General features: G+C 48.1%; 1 pseudogene across 1 annotated transcript; it reads right to left on the minus strand.

Annotated features, from left to right (window-relative positions):
* Window positions 1-725: 725 nt before the first annotated feature.
* Window positions 726-1,310, minus strand: LOC308463363 (prefoldin subunit 2 pseudogene; annotated as a pseudogene). The gene has a single exon. The product of its transcript is annotated as a prefoldin subunit 2 pseudogene (transcript).
* Between the last annotated feature and the right edge of the window lie 7,762 nt (window positions 1,311-9,072).

The raw sequence follows: 9,072 nt of genomic DNA on the forward strand, positions 1-9,072 counted from the left end.
TGAGAGCTCTCCAGGGTCCTGATGGCCTTCAGTGATAACTTGATAGGGGCCCACTAAGCCCCTTTGAGAGGGATGCGGGTGGCGCTGTGGGTAAAACCTCAGTGCCTAGGGCTTGCCGATTGCATGGTCGGCGGTTCGAATCCCCGCGGCGGGGTGAGCTCCCATCTTTCGGTCCCAGCTCCTGCCCACCTAGCAGTTCGAAAGCACCCCTAAGTGCAAGTAGATAAATAGGTACCGCTTTATAGCAGGAAGGTTTCCGTGTGCTGCACTGGTGCTGGCTCGCCAGAGCAGCTTCGTCACGCTGGCCACATGACCCGGAAGTGTCTCCGGACAGCGCTGGCCCCCGGCCTCTTAAGTGAGATGAGCGCACAACCCTAGAGTCGGACACGACTGGCCCATACGGGCAGGGGTACCTTTACCTTTACCTTTAAGCCCCTTTGAAGGGCAACTGACAGTGCCAATCACCTGATTTGTTCTGACAGGGACAGGCTGCATGAAGGACTTCTCCATCAGGACCTCCCCAGTGCAGCCAATTGAGCTTTCAGTGCCCATCAGCTGTTGGGTGCTGAGCAACCATCCCTTTGAAAGACTCTTCTTCTTTCAAACTGCTTGCAAGGGGACATCCAAGTCCATCTTCTAATTGATGAAATGAAAAGGCTTTTAGCAAGCTTCAGCACGTGTGGTTTTTATGTGACACACCAAAAAGTTCTATTTAACAAAACAAATCATCGGAGATGACACCAAAATAATAATAAAGTTAAGCCTTTTGAGGTCAAGAGCCACAACTGTAGAGCGAGAGGCGGTAAAAAGAGTCCTTTGGGAGACGGCTGCTGCACCCACTGGGAAACGAGGACCCCTGTGGAGCTGGCCTTGCTGCCTGACCCCTCAGCGCTGTCCTTGGAGGAGCCTTCTGGTCATCCTCGCCCATCAGGTGGATGTTGTGTTTTTCCCGAAACTCGTTCAGCTCCCGCCCTTTCTGCTGGGTCAAGGCCTTTATGGTCTTGTTGATCTGCTCTTTGTTATTTTCCAAGGCTGGGAGAACTTCTTTCACCAACACACCTCCCACCATCCAGTAACATTTCTTAGTAGGGTCCACTTCTCAGAGTGTTTCAATTACCAGCTTGTGCTCATTCACCTCCAGCTCCAGCTCAGCTGCCTTTCAGGCTAGACCTCACTGCTCCTGACGCAGATGGTTAAATCCAACTACCACCTGCTCCACCGTCATGGCCTTGCCAGCACCCCCAGCTGAAGAAGCAGTGCCAACTGGGAGGAGCCGCCGGGCCACTTTTCGTCTTGCCGCTCTCTGCCATCTTCCTTCACCTGGCCAGACCCTCGAGAGACATCAATAATAATAATAATAATTTATTATTTGTACCCCGCCCATCTGGCTGGGTTTCCCCAGCCACTCTGGGCGGCTTCCACAGAGACCAAAAATACACTAAAATGTCACACATTAAAAACTTCGCTGAACAGGGCTGCCTTCAGATGTCTTCTGAATGTCAGGTAGTTGTTTATCTCTTTGACATCTGGTGGGAGGGTGTTCCACAGGGCGGGTGCCACTACCCAGAAGACCCTCTGCCTGGTTCCCTGTAGCTTTGCTTCTCACAATGAGGGAACCGCCAGAAGGCCCTTGGAGCTGGACCTCAGTGTCTGGGTAGAACGATGGAGGTGGAGACGCTCCTTCAGGTATACTGAACTGAGGCCATTTAGGGCTTTAAAAGTCAACACCAACACTTTGAATTCTGCTCGGAAACGTACTGGGTCAGCACGTTTTTAGCAAGACGGCATGGCGAGCGTGCCCGCCTAACATTAAGCAGTAATCATAATAATAATTTATTATTTATACCCCGCCCATCTGGCTGGGTTTCCCCAGCCACTCTGGGCGGCTTCCAACAAAAGATTAAAAATACATTGAAACATCAGTCATTAAAAACTTCCCTAAACAGGGCTGCCTTCAGATGTCTTCTAAATGTCAGGTAGTTGTTTATTTCCTTGACATCTGACAGGAGGGCATTCCACAGGACGGGCGCCACCACCGAGAAGGCCATCTGCCTGGTTCCCTGTAACCTCACTTCGCACAAGGAGGGAACTGCCAGAAGGCCTTCAGCGCTGGACCTCAGTGTCCAGGCAGAACGATGGGGGTGGAGACGCTCCTTCAGGTATAAAGGGCTGAGGTCGATTAGGGGGTTCCCAAGTTCAGGCGGAGCCAAACTAAATAATCGATTCCTCCTCACCATTAGGGAACAAATAGTATGTGACACTTGGAAGAAGAAAAAATCACAAGTTTCGCAGACTGAAGCGGTCAAACGGGCACATTGGGGGCAGGGCAGTCCTTCGCGTCAACTGGTTCCGAGCTGCTATAATTATAAAATGCAGCTCTCTGGTTAAGAGTTTGTAGATGCTCTTTTGTAACAGCTGCATTAAGTTAACCTGCCTGATGCGATCTTTATTAATACGCCCGCTAGCTGTTTTTATGGGGTAGTCTACTGTCAGCCAAGCCTGTTAAATGTCATGGCTTTTGTTAAACCCCTATTGAAATGCAGATAAGCACAATGCCACATTATAAGACTGGAGAAATGCTAAGAGAGAGAGAGAGAGAAATGTGTTTTCTTATTTGCAAGCCATATAAAACATCATCTGCTTAGTCTTACTTTGGGGTGGGGGAACTTGCAGAAAGCTGGCAAAACGAATGCTGTTTTTTATTGTTTTTTTTAAAAAAAATAAAGAGTGTTTTTATAGCACCTCCTGTTAATCTTCTGAAACTGTCTGGAGACTATTAAAAATGTGTGCCGGTTAGAAAAGAGACTTTCTAGTATGTGCGATAAAAGTCTATTATGTGGGATTTGCAAACATTGCTCTGTGGGAATTTAATATATCAGAGGAACATTCCATGCTCATGAGCAGTGGGGGAAATATCAATCAAATGAGCATTCTGGGAAAGAAATGGGAGGGGGACATTCAGATGGTCAATACAAGTTGGGCACCCCAGATTGATGGACACCTGGAAGATACACCCCACAGCAAGGCTCTGGTCATGGTGCTTCAACTTTGGGAGAAATATAGGAAGCACATTATTATTGGATGGGAGGGAAAGAGGGAGTTCTGCACAGAGACGTCCTTCTCTCCCTGGGCTGCCCAACCCCATCAACCTCTGAGTCTTCCATTGATCCATTTGGAGGAGTCTTTGCCAACAAAGGATGCATTTAGACATGGGGGATATTGCGTTAGTTGTCCTGATTATAATGCTAGTAGTTTCGTCCCATATTACGGTGTTTCTGTCGCGCTGCAGTACCTGTTGTGCTATGGAACAAGGGCTTTTTCACTGATACACCGGCATGTCATGCTAAGTTTTATTCATGCCAGTGGGTGTGGTGTGGCACAATAGCTCTGTCGGTAGGGCATGAGACTCTTAATCTAAGGGCCATGGGTTCAAGCCCCACATCGGAAAAAGGTTCCTGCACTGCTGGGGGTTAGACTAGATGACGCCCGTTGCATAGGCATAGCCAGGACTTTTGTTGGAGGGCAGAAATGACATGATTGGTCAGTTAAATATTTCTATTGTTTTACTTCAGGGGTCAGTAAACTTACCACGCCTCGGGCCAGTGTCTCATGTAGGACTTGCGTTCGACCAAGCGACTCTTCCGGTCGAGTCCTCCAATGTGATTAACGACCTGAACGTTTGACGAGGCTCCAAGCGCGTTCCCCCATTCCGCAGAGTATCCAGCACGCAGGGAAGGGGCCGAGATAGTATGAGCTACATTGCAAAGAGATTAATTCCTAACCACACAGACAGAAAAGAAATATTCATGCGCTCTCTGTGAAAGCAGAGAGCAACTGGAATAAAGGAAACCAGTAAACATCACATCCGTCTCCTGTCTTCCATGAGACTTCCAACAGCCTGGAATCTCTGGAATGTAAACAGAGTCTTGTGACTCCAAACAACTGCACAGTGGCACAAACAGAAACTAGCATCTCCAGCAGCAATTACGCGGCAGGCCGGAGGTCGGGGGAGCGCGTGCCCATACACGTGCGCAAGCATTCTTTCCGGTGCACTTCCAGGTCGGAGAAGCACCAGAAATAGCTTGAGCGCATGTGCACAGGCCTCCTCCAACCTGGATGTGCACCGGAAAGAATGCTTACGCATGCGCACAAGCTATTTCCAGTGCTCCTCCGCCCCGGAAGTGGGCAGTCACGCACTCCTGAGAAAAACCCCACCCCACCCTCCCACTATATATAAGGGTCTGGTGACTTCTGTTTCAGTGTATCTAAAGAAGTGTGCATGCACACGAAAGCTTACACCCAGAACAAACTTAGTCAGTCTCTAAGGTGCTACTGGACATTTTTTTAATTTTTAAAAATCAAGTTTGACCATTTGGTAATTTGGTGTGAGTCTCGGTATTTGAACCTTCCAGGGGAATTTCCCCCACAGCCTCCTCCCCGGACTGGCGATGCCGTGGATGAAAACCTGGGACCATCTGTATGCAAGACATTTCCTCCACCGCCACGCTCTCTCCACTGCCTGACGGATTGCACCTATCAACCGTACAATCGGCGGATGTTTCTATTATTAGCTACCTGAACAGTTTATCGCTGCTCATCACGAACGTTGGGGATAGGATAGCTTCCAAATAAAATCAGTCCTTGTAAGGACTTCAGATTCCTGCTCACGGGCCTGTTTTTACATAGCAACCTTGCAGAGAGGAATCAGAGAGAGAGAGCGCATTTGTCTCCTGACATACAGCTCCATGATGTGCCCAGAGATGAGTTAATCTGTGCCGCCCCCCGCCCCCCGTACGCACACAAATAGTTACTTGGACGGAGGGTTGGGCAGAGGCAGAAAGCAGAATTAGAGCCATTCATACATCACCCAAATGGCTGTCTTCAATGGCAACGCAATCTGCAGAATTATAGCTGCCCCAACTCCCCTTCCCCATTCATGGGAAAACAAAAGGCCTTTTGCGAAAGGGGAAATATTTCAGAAACAAATATTTCGACGTTGCTGCGCCACCTTTTCTGTAGCCCAATCCATCTCTCCGGCAACTCTGAGTCGGAAATCGTTGGCCAACCTCCAACATATAATGGCCTTCAAACAGAGAGGAGAGGAAAAGGCAGGCTCCTGTTTTGCTTCTAAACGACTTGCAGTAAAACCGAAGCGGCCCAGCCTTTTAATTCCATTGTGGGGAGCGAAAACAAAAGCCACAATTAAAGCCGTATATCTCAGCCTCCTCATCCCTGGCAGCCACAATGTCTCTGGGTGCTTTTGTGTAACAAGACTGTCATACGGGGCCCGTTCCTCCGAGCACAGAGAAAGCTCTGCGGAAGAACAAACCCTCCAAACAACAAAAAAGCACTGGAGCATCAGCCCAAAGGAAATATTTTCTCCCTTTGAAAAGCTTCTGTGGGCTGCTCTTGAAATTAGGGCTCTCAGTTGCAATGCTTTGAAGCTGAATGACACATTGAAATGGGAGAGAGCAATTTTCTTTCTCTGGGCTGGATCTCTTTGGCTCTGCAGATCATATACCTTTTTCTGCTGGGTACCCCGTTCCATGTCCTTTGTCACTCATGCACAAAGCGAGTGCATTGCCCAGAGGTCATCAGGGATCGGCTGGCAGGTGGATCTCTATTTGCTCAGGGGCAGGGATTGGAGCAGACCGGCGTTTCGGGTTTTGTGACTCCCATGGTCCCTGATTACCAACCTGAAATATGGAGAGCTATAAAAGGGGTTGAAATGTTGCGGGGAAGGATCAGGCCCCAGCCTTGAAGTTCCTTGGGTGAGTTTCTTTCCACCAGTCACATTTTCAGCCTGGCCCTATCTCACAAGGTTGTTGTGAAGACATGCAGTCTATACTTAAACTGTGGAACTCATTGCCACAGGAGGCAGTGATGGTCACCAACTTGGATGGCTGTAAAAGAGGGTTAGACAAATTTGTGGAGGAGGAGAGGGCTATTGGTGGCTACTAAATCGAATGCTATGTCCTGCCTCTAAGGTCAGAGGCAGATGTGCTTCTGATTCCTAGTTGCTTGAAGCCACAGGAGGGGAGAGTTGCTCTTGCGCTTGGATCCTGTTCTGTGGCTTCCCACAGGCAACTGTTGGGCCCCTCTGAGAACAGGATATTGGTCTAGATGGGCCATTGGCCTGATCCAGCAGCTACTCATTTGTTTGTTTGTATTTGCAAGCCAATACCAGGGCAAAAAAGGCCTGAAATATAAGACCATAAACTGCCATAATTTCAGGCAGTAATTAAAGAGATCTCAAAGTCCAGCCAAGCCATCCATAAAATTAATGAAACCACTTTCAAAAACAGTTTTAAACCTGCAGTAAAATAGGCACTCATAATCCCAAACTGGCCTGTGTTCTTAATTAAAAGGCACCTGAACTAAAAGCACTTTGAAGCCAATGGGTCTTCAAAACCCATTTTTAAGCCAGAACCAGTGAGGACAACCACATTTTCCATGTCTGTGGGTCTGTATGTGGAGACTTACTGCAGAGAAGGCTCTGTTTCTAATGCTGTCCATCTAACTGATTTTACAGGTGAGCTAGTAAGCAGAACATCTGATGCTGATCTTCTGTATGCAAATCAGATTAAAAAAAAAAAAAAAACAACAACCCACTGCCCATAGGAATATTTGCATGGAATATGCAGAGTTGTCTAGTATTATTAATCACATTTGTCTCCCATTCTTCCAGTGTAGGAATGCACTGCACACAGGCACTGAAAAGATGTGATATTATGCATGATTGGTCCTTAGCCACCCTGATCTCTAGCCTGAAGCAGGGGAGGGTGGGATATAGGAGCCTCACTGTCAGATGCTGCTGGTGGTTGCTCGTGAGTAACCAGGCAGGACTCTGACCTGTCTTTTACAGGTTTTATCGTGCAAACTATTTACAGTGCAGATCTACCAAGTTCATGTCCGTCTCAGTCACTTGCAGAACCGGGAGTGGCCCCTTCCGGCTTCTCCTCCAACATAAGAACTTCAGCACCCCAAGCCTCCTCCTCCCCTCCTTGCGTTTCACCCCTCTGCGCAAGATGGGCGATGGAAGTGGCGTGCGTCCCTCCTGGCCAGCCTGGCTAGGTGAGGCGCTGGGGCTCTCAGCAGCATCCCCGAGCCCTTTCCTCGCTTGGCTGGCCCCTTCCCTCTCTTCTCCGCTGGAGGTGTGGCTTTTCCCACCGCTGGAAGAGGAACTGATCCTCAGGAGTTTCGGGGGCTCTCTGTATTCCAACAATCCCCCCGCCTCCCTTCCCTGTTCCGATGGCAGCCCCCTGACACTCAGGCCACAGGAAAAAGTGAAAGGGTCATTCGGCAATTTGATGGCAGGGGATGGCAGCCAAAACGATCGAGGGGAAGGAGCAACTCCCCTACGATTAAAGGTTACAACATGTAGGGCTTTTAAATTTGGAGAAAAGACAAGTAAGAGGAGGTGCAATAGAGATTGGAAGTCTAACACAAAGGTGGGGTGAGGGGTGGTGGATGGTGATGGGAAAAGGAATTATTTGTGGGATTGAGTCAATTAAAAAAAAAAGCTATGCATGGTGGGGAGGTAGTGGAGAGAGACAAGGCTTTCTCTCTTTCTCCTAACACTAGAACTCGTGGACTAATAATAATAATAATAATAATAATAGGTGCAAGCTGAGGGTCTCCTTGCACAAGCATTACCAAAAGTGGATTATTGCTATGCTGACCAACAGATACTGAATGCAAGAAGCGTTGGGTTCATTAACTGCAAACTTGAATATCTTTAAAAGAGGGGAAGGAGACCAGCCGGGATGGCTGTTCTCTACCAACACCATCGGAGGCAGAATGCCTCTGAATATCAGTTGCTAGGAATCACAAGTGTGTAGAGGGGCGTTGCACTAAAATGTTGCTGGTGGCTTTGTTAAGTTGTGGGCGACACAGCGATTCTCCAAACAGCTCTTGTTTATTCACAGGTCAGAACAGAACTGAACTGAAGGGTTCAGCCAGCCTGCTTATATAGAGCTCCACTACAACATAACTGTAACAACTTTCTGTAACTATTCAATCACTGAACGTCACTTTCGATCCCTTATTTGCATATGTGGACCTGAACTATCTACAGTATCCCCCTGCTGGCCCAGGGTGAGAACTTCAGTACATAACAGGCTTCCTGTGGGCAACTTTTTGTTCTCCAGCATGGCTCTTCATGACCAAACTGCGGGAGGCAGTGGAAGACAGGAGTGCCTGGCGTGGGAGGGAACAAGCTTGTTTTCTGCTGCTCCATAGGGGAGGAACTGAACCAATGGATTCAAGTTACAAGAAAGGGGATTGCAACTAAACATTAGGAAGAACTTTTTGACAGTAAGAGCTGTTTGACTCTGTTTGAACAACTGTGGAAGGCGGTGGGCTTTCTTTCCTTGGAGGTTGGCTGGACATCTGCTAGGGATTCTTTAGCTCTGATTCCTGAGTTGCAGGGGGTTGGGCTAGATGACCCTCGGGACCCTTCCAGCTCTATGATTCTACTATTCTATTCTTAATTTCCAACTGCCATGTAAATCACAGCCCCCTCCACGTGGTTTCACAGGACCCAGCGCCCGTCCTCTTGAACTTCCAAGCTTGCAGAAACTGCAAGACCCTACTAATGCACCCATTAAGCGCTGTAATATTTGGCAATCCAATTGCCCCTCAAATCACTTTTTTGACTTTAATTAACAGAGCCAAATCCTCCCTCTCCCCTTAATCTCATTTCTAAAGAGAAAGGTTATCTATAAAAGAAGCCATTAGCGATAGATTTGACTAAATCCCCAATTATATTACTCATCATCTGGGCAAATTTGAACTTGATGATGTTCTATAAACCCAGGATAATCCCTGTTTTCCTCGTCTGTTTACCTTCGGCTTTGTGGAACTGATTATGATACTTCATTCTTCAGAGCTCAGCGAGTGGAGTCCCAGCCTGAGAGAGGAGCAAGGCAAGGAACTGACTTTTTGCCTCCCTCTGTTCCTGGCTTGGTAGCCTGCGCTCAGACATGCGCTGACTGGTGTCGCAGTGCTCACACTCAGAATGCAACCCAAGTACTTTCCACTTCTTCTAAGCAGATCTTAGAGCCAGTGTGG

The sequence above is a fragment of the Podarcis pityusensis genome (assembly GCF_964106645.2).
Source record: "Podarcis pityusensis genome assembly, chromosome: 1".
Taxonomy (NCBI): domain Eukaryota; kingdom Metazoa; phylum Chordata; class Lepidosauria; order Squamata; family Lacertidae; genus Podarcis; species Podarcis pityusensis.